The following is a 13,016-nucleotide window of genomic DNA, read 5'->3' as shown; positions in this document are numbered from 1 at the left end:
TGTTTCTTTCTCAATATCTATTTTCTGTGCTAGTTCATCTTGGACTTCTCTGGACTAGAATTAAATGAGCCCACCTCTTAAGCAGTTTCTTATCATATTACATATTTCCCTTATCTTTTCAAAAGATTACTCTAGGTCAGAATCCTTTGTTTCTTTCCCAGGCTCTCTCTGGTCATGTTCAACATGTGGAATTCTCTGTCAACAAAGGATTCATTAAACTATAAATCCTTTTATAGCTTATAAAAGGATTTATAAACTATAAAACTGTAAACTAGAGCTCTCTAATTTCATTTCTCATGTTCATTATCTTCATTGTTTCAAACTTGTGTCTCATTTTCTTTCACAATACTGTGCCTTATCTACTGTTCTCTTGTGTTTATTATTCAACTATTACCCTTATTGTTTTTGTTTTCTTTATTTCATTCCTCTCCCTGCTGATATATCTCAATGAACCATTTCTCAGATGTATCTCAGTCTAGTAGTATATTTGTTTGCCCAAGTATTATGCTGTTCTGTTGAAAATCTAACCATGTCACAATTTTTCTAAGGTCAGGATAAAGAGTCTCATTCCTCATCAGTACTATTCGCTTTTGTTATTTTGATCCATTTTCTTTTTATACCATCTCCATTCGGTTCTTCCAGGTAACTTAATTTCTCTCTGATTATACTGATCTCTGAACAGTTTCTCTTTTTCAATTTCTCAGCATCAGATTTCCTTTTATTTTCATTCTATATCTGATTTTTACAAAAAAAAGTTATGTGTTCTCTAAGAATAAATTATAGTCTTTAGTAATATACATTTCATCATCACGAATCATGGGCTCACTGCCCGTTGATGTCTGATGCCTGTTTCACTATCTTCTTCCACCTTTCTTTGTCCAGTGCACAGTGTCGCAGTACACCCATTCCACACCAGTCTTTTATATCGTCTATCCATTCTCTGTATGGTCTACCTCTTCTGTTTAACCCATCCAAAATACCAAACATAAATGTCTTTAACCTCCAGTCCTCACTCATTCTACAGATGTGTTCAAATAATTGCAGCTTCTGTTTTATAATCTTCTGCATTAGATTCTGTTTTGGTTGTATCTTCTGATAGAGCTCTTCATTGGTGATTTTCTGTACCCATCCTATTTTTAGAATCTTCGTGTAACAAGTTTTTTCAAATGCCAAAATTCTTTTTCTTGATTCCTTATTTATTACCCACGTTTCAGATCCGTACAGTACACCGCTGAAGATACATGTTTCCAATACTCTTAGTTTTGTTTGCAGACTGATCACTTTATTTTTCCAGATGTTATCCATGGCCTTCAGATTTGTTCTTCCTTTTGCAATCCTGATCTTTATTTCTTTTTTACAGTCCAAGTCATATGTCAGTTTACTTTCCAAATATATGAATTGTTCTACATTTTCTATATCAGTTCCATTCGCTTGTATCTTTTGTTTCCTGTTCTTCTCGCCAAATACCATTGTCTTTGTTTTTTCAAAGTTCATAACAAGTCCAAATCTCTTCCCTTCCTCATTTAACAGTTTCAGTGTTTTTTGTAGTTCTCTTTCGTCGTCTTCAGTAATAACAATGTCATCTGCAAATCTCAGATTGTTAATTCTCATTCCGTGTACAGATATTCCTTTGGCATGCATCTTCTTTCATTTTATCCATTGCTCTTTCTAAATGTGCGATGAAAATGCTTGGTGATATTGGGTGTCCCTGTCTAGTACCTCTGCTTGTTTTAAACCATTTCCCCAAATCATCACCTATTCTAACTGCTGCAACTGCATGCTGGTAAACATCTTTTAATATAGCTATTAGTTTTTTTATCAATTCCATAGGATTCCAGAACTGCTAATGTCACTTTCTGGTCAATACTGTCAAATGCTTTCTGAAAATCAACAAAGCAAGTATATATGTTTTTGTTTTTTCTTCTAGCTTTCTCTGCTATTAACCTCATTGTCAAAATCTGTTAATTGTAGTTCTATCTTTCCTAAATCCTGCTTGCTCGTCTGCAAGGTATGCTTCCAATTGTGTTCTCAATCTTTCTGGCAATATGATCATCATCACTTTATCAAGGCAATTGTTCTATAATTTGTACATTCTAGCTTATTTCCTTTCTTGTATAATGTTACTAATATTGGTTTCACCCACTTCTCTGGCATTTTCCCTTCTTTCCATACCATATTACATAGTTGGTGCATTTCTGTAACCATAGTTTCACCACCATATTTAATCATTTCTCCAGTAATGTTATTGTTTCCAGGACTCTTGTTGTATTTTAGCTGCCCTATTGCCTTTTCTACATCTCCATAATGTCCATATCATGCTCATTACCTGGTAGTGATATCTGCTTCAATTCTTCAGTCAGTTTCCCAAAGCTATGTGAATCTAGTTTTTCTTCATATAACTCACTACAGTATCTCTACCGCTGTGCAATTTTTTTCTTTATTCATTAATACTTTGCCTTTTTCATCTTTAATTGTGGTCTGTTTTGGTTGCCACTTTCTATTAATGGTTCTGATCATTTTGTATACCTCCCTTGTTTTATGCTCTCCATAGTACTGTTCTATATTGTTGCATTGGGCTTCTAACCATTTCATCTTATCCATTCTGACTGCTTTTTTCACCTCATTACACTTTCTTCTATTTGTTCTGATGTATCCCTTCTTATCTTCAACATTCTTTTCTCCTGTACTAACTTCAGTGTTTCTTGTGTAATCCATTTCTTCTTGATCTTCTCTTATTTCCATTCCCTTATTATTCCTTAGCTTATTTCCTTTCTTGTATAAATGTTACTAATATTTCAGGTAGTTATTCCCTTAGCAAATATACATTTGCTAAGGAATAACTACCTGTATTTTAGCTGCCCTATTGCTTTTTCAGGTAGTTATTCCCTTAGCAAATATACATTTGCTAAGGAATAACTACCTGAAACAACATGTTATAGAGGGGAATAGGGGTTTGAGAGTGCTGAATCTGGTGATACGATCAGAAGACATATCCATAACCAAGTTAGACACTGTCTCCGATTGAGAGTGACTGTACAGTCTTGTTCTGGGAAGTTGTTCAACATGTGGAATTCTCTGTCAACAAAGGATTTATAAACTATAAAACTGTTAATTATAACAGAACTCAGGTGGCATCTTTGAACAGTGCTATGGCTTGAGAAGCTGCAAGGAAAGAATATCAGCAATGCATGAAAGTAGTCAGAGATTGTTTGAGGGAAGCAATATCAGACTGCATACCCAATAACTAGGAGGATAAATCGAGTGGGGATTAAGTGGATGAGTAGAGACATATAAAGCAAAAGCTACAAATAAAAAAAAATAGACAGAATATAAGGAAAAGGTGATTATCATATTCATGAACAGTACAAAGTGCAGGCAAGAAAGTGACTAGAATGGTAAGAAAGGCCAAATTAGATTATGTAAGAAAAAAATGACTATGGAAGGATGATTTTAATCAATGCTGATGGTAGGATGGTGACAGATTGAAAAGAAATAGTTGAGCTGCTGAGTGATCATTTTGTAAAAGTGTATCATGTCCTTTTTGCATGTACTGATGTGATAGAAGCATTTCAAAATTAAGGTAGATAAAGAGGTGGGGTTCAGCATATCGAAAAATAGCAGTGGGGAGCCGGATGGCATGTCAGCCCGTGTACTATGTGAACACATAAGAGAACTGGCATTGGCTTTGATGAAGTTGCTCAATCTAAGTCTTGACTCTGGCAGGGTTTCAAGGGAATGGAAAGAACTCCACGACTGAAGTAGCAACCTATAGATCAATTGATATATCAGGAGTGGTTGTTATAGTATTGATTAAAGGTAAAATCCAACAGTGAATGGATAGGGATATGATACTCTGTAGTGGGCAGCATGGCTTTGTAAAGAGTAGGCCCTGTCTTAATTTATTCACATTTTATAATATGATAAAGTAACGGCAGAATTGGATAAAGGAAAAAATGGCTACATCATGATGCTGCTGGACTTGCCTATTCATATGTCATGTACCAACAAGAGTAACTTTGCAAAAAAAAAAAAAAAATTGCATAATTTCAGTTTAATTCAAAGTTGCCATTATTCTGGTGTTGCAAGTAAACAAGATTTCCTTATATATCATATAATAAGGAAAATTTCCTTATTAAATATCATATAAGGAAAAAATTTACATAATCATATCCATCAGTATAATGCTAGCCTGGTTTGCCAAATGAATAGTATTACAATTCTCCAACCAACAGACTGGATTTGAATCCCACGTGGATATTTGCAAATGTTTAAGTGCTTTTCTTTGCTGAGTATTCCGCTTATTAGAGATCTGAAGTGACTTGAAGACCTAACATTCATATTTTGGCCTGTAATAGTGTGAGTTGTACAATTGTTGCAAAAGGGGAAATAGGCCTCATCAAAAATGACATAATTTAAAGAATAACTTTTCAGTAAAACTGTGTTACACGGTTATACTAAAATTTACTAAATACTGGTATACACAGTCCAAATACTGTAATTGTACTTTTATTATTACATGATGACACTTATTCTTCTTACATGTAACATTATTAAACACATAAGAATTAAAATAAGAGATTTATTTCAAACTAGCATCTTCAAATGACACAACTTGCCACAGTACACATTTGCTAACAATCAGCATCTTAATATCTTTATTTTTTGTTATCATGATGATGCTTTTAATACTTCTAAATCTAAATTTGCATATTGCTTATGGCAACATTTTTCAAACTTTTCCTATGACAGAACACTTCACAAATCCTGCAATTTTAATGCAACAGCTTGGTTAGAGTTAGGCATTATCAGTCTCATATTCTTCTTTGAGAGAGCAAACTGATGTCTTCGGAACCAGTTTGCTCTCTCACTAGTCTTTTCCAAATGCTGTTAACAAACAAGTGAGAGAGCAAACTGGTTCCGAAGACACAAATGGTGTGTTAATTGCATATTTTTCTGCAATGTCGGTTAAATGAATAGTTAGGCAATTTTAAATTACACACACGATATTAAATGAGGAGACAGATCGCAGATTCTAAAATGGGACTAATATTTTTTCTTTCTCACTTGAGATTTTAAAAAAATATAGAAATAAGAGGTGCTTTTTATATATTTTTCAACAATTGACATTTTGTTTCGCTAAAAGGTTTATATTTACGTGTTTAAGTACTTATGTTAGATTAGAAATATTTATTTAGTTATTTTGAATGCCATTATAAGTTTTTGGTAGCTTCTTGCACTTCACAACCATAAGAAATTTACAGCCTTCTGAGTAGTAGGTTTCCTAATAACATAATACAGAAACGGATGAATCATATAGAATTGATTGGTTAAGAGGTAGATGCTTGTCATGAAGGATGACAAAACAAGAATCCAGTGAGAGAGAAAATGTGATGAAATAGTGAATATGGAAGGCTTTGAGGAAAACTGAACACATGACAGACGAACTATAGAACATACTTCAATATTCTCTTTGAACTTTTTTTGGAAAAGAATCTCCAAATGAGATTGGTCATTTGAGGAGAAGACAGATTGAATAACAGAATTACAATTGACCACAGTAAAGAAATAGACCAAGAGAGTCATCAGAGTTAGCAAGAGAAGATGTAGAACGTTGTGAAGTAAGTAAGGCAATTAACCCAAAGAAATGACAAAAGGTGAATAGTTCTGATAAGACTACCAAAGAAAGGGAGGGAAGGAGCAAATGTGCTAAAACTTTGCAAGAACTCTGATCTGACTGGATAGAATGAATAAAATTTAGAATTGAATGTACATGCACTAAAGGTGTCCGTGTAGTTCAGTTTTCATTAGAATTGGCTAATTGTTTGGCAAAATACCCAATCTAATAATAATTCTGGATTAACTAAATGGAATTTTTAATTTGGAATCTCTATTAAATTTCTTGGGGGTTTCATATGGAGATGGCAGTGTTTTTCCTTCGGAAAGTTTGTCCTGCAACCAGGCAGAACACACTAGTTTAAACAGGAAATTATACATTTAATATTTAGGCATATATTGACCAACTTATCCTAAAATGATGGTTTCAAAAGGCAATCTGGGCAGATTGTGGGACTTAAGGGCTTGTAATTGCAGTAATTATTAGATTTGGTAGAATATTTGCTATTAAAATTAGGCAAAACAAAATTGTCTATGGTTCACAACCCAAAAGGGGCTTGATGTTTCATAGACTGCATTTTGTTTTCTTTGACCTTTTCATTGGTTATTTTCAAAACTAACACTATTCTACAAAATTCTTTGAATAATGTAAATTTATCATAGACATCGTACACAAAAACTGACGTGAATAAAATATACACACACACACACAGGGTGGCCATAATTATAGAGGTGTTCAGAGCCTATACCGAAGAAAAAAAAATAAAAGTATTGGTGAAAGTACACTCTGGAACATGGGGTTTTGATTTACAGAAGATAGAAAAAAGCTCAGAATTCTTCCACCAGGGGACAATCAAATTATTTGCATAATTTGACTCTTTCTACTCACGATTTGTTGGATATAAAGAAGACAAACGGATTTGCATCACTCTGATAAGACAAGTGCTATGGATCTCACCTTACCGAAACATGCGTTGCTAGTCAAGCTTTACTAATAACAACACCGTGGAGCTTCCATAGCTCAGTTGGTATAGACGAAGTCCTTTGGTCAGAAAGACCTGGCTTCGAGAAACCTTTATGTGGTCATATGAGTTAGCTGGCCTCATACGAAGGTGGGGGTTTTTTCATCCCTAGAACAGGCAAACCGGCCACATGGATTACAGTCAGGAATACTTAAGATGGTCCCTTCAGCCATAGGTCTGATGCGTCAGCTATGTCGGTCCCAAACCCAGATAAAAATAGGGGGAAGGGATTGAGATGGTGCCGTATCTCCCCGTAAACGGGGCTCACGGCCGTTGTATCATCATACAAAATAAAATAAACACCGTAACGTCAATTTCGTGCTTCGAGAATTCCAGCGTTTGAAGGACAAGATAAAAGGTCCAATGACAATAACAAATCTTAGAAAAATGATTTTTCAATTTGAAAATAGTGGATCTTTAGCAGTGAGGCCAGGACGTGACATAAAGGGATTATTCCTCAAGAAGTTGAAGTTACAACTGCCGTCACGGAATGAATAACGCACAAGGGTCCTGCAGTGCTCGGACAATATCAAGGCAACTGGATATGTTCATACTCAACTGTATGGAAAATTCTGCGTCTAATGCTGAGGTTTTCTCCTACAAGATCTCCCATACTCGAACTTTATTTCATAGTGATGCAGGACTGCAGTTTGCCCTGACGTTTTCAGCCTTGAATGAAGGTGGATGATGCATGTCCGTGGAAGATCGTGTGGAGTGATGAGGCACATTTTTATCTGAACGGTAGTATTAACTCACACAGTTGCCGCATTTGGGTTAAATGCGGAAACTGTGTGAATAACCCTCGTGTTCCATCAGACCCCTCTACACTCGCCGAAAATCACAGTGTGGTGTGGTTTCACTGCATCGTTTATTAGCGGTCTGTACTTTTTCGAAGAACTTTGCCCGACAAGACCAGTGACCTGTACCGTCTGTGCTGTTAGGTATCGAGAGATGCTGAGCAACTTTGTTCCACAACTGCAGCAGCAAAGATGCCTTGACTGTATCATATTCATGTAGGATGGAGCACCATCTCACATTGCATTGCTGATAAAGTGAATATTACAAAAACACAGATTAATTAATTGTGCATTTCCTACATCATAGCCACTTTGTTCACCTGATTTCAACCCTTGTGACTTTTGGTTATGGGCCATCTAAAACGCATGGTGTATGGAGGGCATGGTCCTAATTTAGCAACATTGAAAGACAGAATAACGCAGCATGTGAGGTAAATCAATGCAGATCTGTTGCATTCTGCTGTAGAAAATGTCATTCACAGAATGCATTTCTTAGAACATCTGAAAGTAGGACATGCTGAGCCATATCTGTAAGTTATACGAGCACGAAAATTGATTTGTTGTGTCTCTTCTAGCCATCACTGTTTAATTAATCCCACACCACGTGCTTGTAGCGCCAAATGCGCCCTGGTGGAAGAATTCTGTACTATTTTTATCTTCTGTAAATCAAAGCTCCATGTTCCAGAATGTGCTTACACCAAGTTTGGTTGAATTTGGCCCATACATTTTTCGGTACAGGGCTATGAACACCTCTTTAATTATGGCACCCAGTATATACAGGTGATGAACAAAAAAATGGAAACACTAGCAACATGTCGGGTTATCCGTAGTTGCAATGCAGCTTCTACGATGCACCAAACACATGCAGTTGATATGCAAGTGTACTCCCGACATTCCTAGTGACTTGTGTATAAAAGTAAATGGAGGCCTGCAACAGTTTATTGCATGTTAGAATGGAATCCAGAGAGGACGTCAAAAGGGCATGATTGTTGGAGCTGACCTGGCATGTGCCTCTGTGACCAGAACAGCTTAATTGCACATGCTAGTCAAGGAACTGTCTCTAATATTATGTAAGCATGGCAGTCGACAGGACAAACATCATCAGCGAAATATACAATCGAAGACGGAAGTGCTTACTACAAGAGAGGGACGTTCGAGCATTAGTGCGCTGTACGACGAAAAATATGCGGACTACTACTGAACAATTGTGTGAAAAATTCAACACGGTCGTCAGAAACCCATTTCAACGAAAACTCTGGGCTGGGAACTCCACAGAGTTAGATATCACGTCCGGGTTGCCCAGTGGAGGTATGTGATGTGATCCGACGAATCCACTTTCACAATTTTTGCTGCAAATGGACGAATATGTGTATGTGGTTATATAAAAGGTGTTTAGCCCTAGACCTCCCGGTGTGGCCTATGTTTGTAGATGCGTGTGTTCACTGGCCGGTTTACTTGTTCTGGGGGACGAAAAACCCGAGTTTCTGGGTGAAAAAAACTCCCTACCCCCGTATGAGATCGGATAACTCACCTTTCGTCGAAAGAGAGCAGATAAAAGTTGCTCACATCTAGGACGGGAATCGAGCCTAGGTCTTTCCGACCAAAGGGCTTCGTTCATAACGAATGAGCTACGGATGCTCAAATTAAATTATATATATATATATGTGTGTGTGAGTGAGTGAACAGTTGTAATAATGAATGATATTATTATACAGTAAATGTACTTACGAAACACTTTTTTTTAAATCATAATCATTTCATTACTGGTTAAGAATAATTTGAATGAAATAGGATTGAAGGATTAGAATTGAGCGAAGTGGATATATTTGGATCAGCAAGTATTCTAATTGTCAGAGAGTCGGTTGGACTGGAATGAGATTTCGTCATGTTTTAAAGAAATGTGCTAAGGAATGAACAGTGCCACTATGTTTTTTAATTAATGTCTTGCAACTGGGAAAGTCTATAAGGAATGGAAAGGGGGATAAGACAGCACCATTGCATAAAGGTAGTTATTGAATGGTGACATCGAATTATAAAGCAGTTCATTACTTTTGTGATTGTTAAGGTTTCGGAGAAACTGGTAAGTGCTCGTTGCTTTTTATAATAAAGTAACAAGGGTAACTGATGAGAGAAATGAGTTCACTATGATTTTTATAGATTTTACAAAAACTTTAACAGGTAGTCACACGATAACTACCGTATTTTCTGGCGTATAAGACGCACCCCCTTTTTTGTACACATTTTTTAGGAAACAAAACTATCACTGAATATTATAATGAATTTACAGTATTTCAAATATACAGTAATAAGTAGGTCTACTTTCAACAAATACCTAATCTAACTAGGAAAGAATGCCCACCTTTTAATCTTCAAAACCCAGAAATTCATCTCCAGAGCTAAATGAAGAGACACTTGAAACTTCTAAATCAGAATCTGAGTCCTCATACAAAAAATTGTCCTCTGTACCATCCAGTGCATTACTAATACCACACGTCTTAAATGATTTAACCACTGGCTCAGTTTTCACACCATCCCATGAAGCTTTGACCCACTCACATACTTGCGAAATGCTAGGCCTCTTCTTTCTTCTTGATGGCATAACCTCAAAATCTGAAGACTGTATCTAACTGTTCCATTCATAAATCCCTTAAATGGTTTATTAATTAAACCTCCTGGAATTACAGCTGACTGAGTTTTCAATTCCTTGAGTTTATTTGTAACATCATCTGTTATGTGAGAGCGAAACTGATCCTATACTAGCATGGCAGGCTTCTTCAACAGTCCACCACGGCGCTTAGACCAAATTTTATCTATCCATAACTTCATTCCTCCTCCATCCATCCATTCTTTTGTGTGAACATGTACAAACACTCCTTTAAGCAGTTTTTCTTTGGGTAGCATCTTCCTTTTAAAAATCAATAGTGGCGGCAATTTTGTCCCATCAGCACAGCAGGATAAAACAACCATGCAGTGAGTTTTTTCGTGCCCCGAAGTTTTATAGTAACACTTTTAGTGTCCTTGGAATCTACAGTTTTGTTTGAGGGCACATCAAAAGTCAGTGGAACCTTGTCCATGTTTCCTATTTGCGCAAGTTCAAAATTTTCTCGTTTCCGCCATAATCACGAATCGGTGAAATTCAATCATTTTTTCTTCATATTCAGCTGGCATCTTTTGTGATATTTTTGTTTTAGTCCGCATACATAGCGCGTTTCTCTTCATGAATCTTGAACATCATGATGTTGATCCAGTAAAGTTGGCAATCCCTCTGTTAGTGGCTATCACTTTCGCTTGATGAATAATCATTTTTGTAGACACTGAAAGTCCAGCTTTTCTGTGGCCTAAAATCCAAGTATTCAGTTCTGCCTCAAGTTCTGGCCATTTTGCAGTTCCACTTCGTAGGTTATGATTATTGTGAGTTGCTTTTTTTAAATTCTCTTCCTGATTCCGCGAAGTTCTTATCATTTTCTCAGTTGGGGGGGGGGGGGTCCGAAATGCCTCTCTGCAGCCCTGTTTCTATGTTCTTTAGCATACGCAATCACACGTAGCGTGTATGCAATACTGTAGCAATGCCGACGTTTTTCGACCATAATTTTGCCAAGAAATTTAGAGAAAATTTAACGGCAGAAATTTATCACCGTTCACAACTGCGACAACAATTGGAAAGTTGAAACGAACAGGACACAGCTGTGATCGTCGATGACAGCGCATATGCATCCACTGAACTCTACGTCAGCATTTCTCAAAATGTGGTACGCGTACCCCCCCCCCCCGGGGGTACGTGAAAGGTCTTCAGGGGGTCCGTGGCAATTTTCGGCTTTGCATCATTAACGCATGGAATAAAATTTAATGTATCCGTGAAGTTCGAGATCGTAAAACGTTCCTATTGTATGACTGAATAAGGAGACATCTGCAGGCTGTGCATTATGTTTCTCAACAAACAATGCAATTAAAGACAACTGGGATAAAAACGGCACTAACTAATGAATCGCATGTCCCCCCCCCCCTCCCACAGAAAACGCTGTATGACTCAAGCAAAACCATATGTTGCACCGGCAACATATGGTTTTGTTTGAGTGAACGTGTTAAAACAAAGAAATATATAGTGAATGTGTTTCAGATATTATATAAGGAATTCGGTTGAAGAGAATTTGCATTTCAACTCAACCGTCGGCTTGTCTTTGTCATTTAGTAGCACGATCTTTTGTTAATACCGTACCAATCATATGAACGCGGATGTCTGAAGTTTGAGAAACACTGCTCTACATAACTGGAATGCTCTTACACACACGGCAAGGAAAGCAATAAAGAAATCGCGTAACTCGGAACAGAGAAAATTTCCAGAAAAGAAAATAATAAAAAACTGAGTAACGGCGTATAAGACGCGCCTGTTTTTCAGACCTATTTTCAAAGAAAAAAAAGTGCGTCTTATACGCCGGCAAATACGGTAGTTATTTCAGTTGCAACGAATGGGTTTAGATATTCGGTAAACTAGACTGAGCAATATCAAAGAGAAGGAGAGTTTCCATTAGGGGTTTCACAGGAAATCCCCACTGGAATCACAGTACTGGGACCATCACTCTTTGATATTTATGTCAACCATAGTGTTAGTGGAGACTGCAGAGCGATATTCAGTTGTTGCGGATGATACGAAGATCGAGAAGGTTATTAGATGTAGTGGCTATGTAGTGGTTCTTCGTGATCTGAATAAGCTGGAAAAGTGGAAAAATTAAGGGGGTGGAGGAATGGCAATTTAATGTCACTAAGTGTAAGATTTTTTTTTTTAAACTTAGGGATATCGGTGGGAGGCTGCATATTCTATTTGTGGAACTACAAAGGAGGAGTCTGGAAAGTTCTGATAAACACCTAGAACAAAAATGATATTAAAATAACTGATAGAACCACAAGAAAGAACATCAGCATAGTTATGAAGGTAACTTATGTTCTTATATCCTAGTATGTTCTTTCTCAGTTACTTTAATATCATTTTTGTTCTAGGTGTTTATCAGAACAGCCCCCTCCCTTCGTGTACCGGAGGGAATGGAAGAAGTGCGGGATTTTGCAGTGACCATGGATAGAAATTTGAGATTCAAGGGACATATTGCAAAGTACAACTCAGAAGAGTCCGCGCGGTTAGTCGAGTGGCTTTGCGCTTCGCAACTATATGTCTGAGAAAGGAGTGTCCTGGGTTCGATTCCCGTCGTCGACGTGAGGAGCTTAAGGATCTTTCTCAGACATAGCCAATTAGCTGGTCTTGGACGAGGACTGCAGGGTTTTTCTTCCCGCAAGCAGGCAAACCATCCCCGCGAACCCAAGCAGCTACAAATATAGGACACACCGGGAGGCATAGGGCTAGCCACCTTATCCTCGGGACGGGTACGGTTTAGAAGGGCTAAAGATAGCTCCGTAACAGGCCACTAGTACTAATCCCTGAAGGGAGGAAGAAGACAACTCGGAGGATTGCTGCAATACTAAGAAGGATATTGGAAAGTACAGATAAACTGGTAGTGGTTCCATTGTATAAAGTTCTGATCAGACCACACTTGGACTGTTGTGCTAAGATCTGGTCACTGGGATTTCAGATATT

This window comes from Typopeltis vanoorti, chromosome 13 (genome assembly GCF_054136105.1).
Source record: "Typopeltis vanoorti isolate ZY-2024b chromosome 13, IOZ_Tvanoo_1.0, whole genome shotgun sequence".
NCBI lineage: Eukaryota > Metazoa > Arthropoda > Arachnida > Uropygi > Thelyphonidae > Typopeltis > Typopeltis vanoorti.
Note: the sequence above shows the minus strand (reverse complement) of the source record.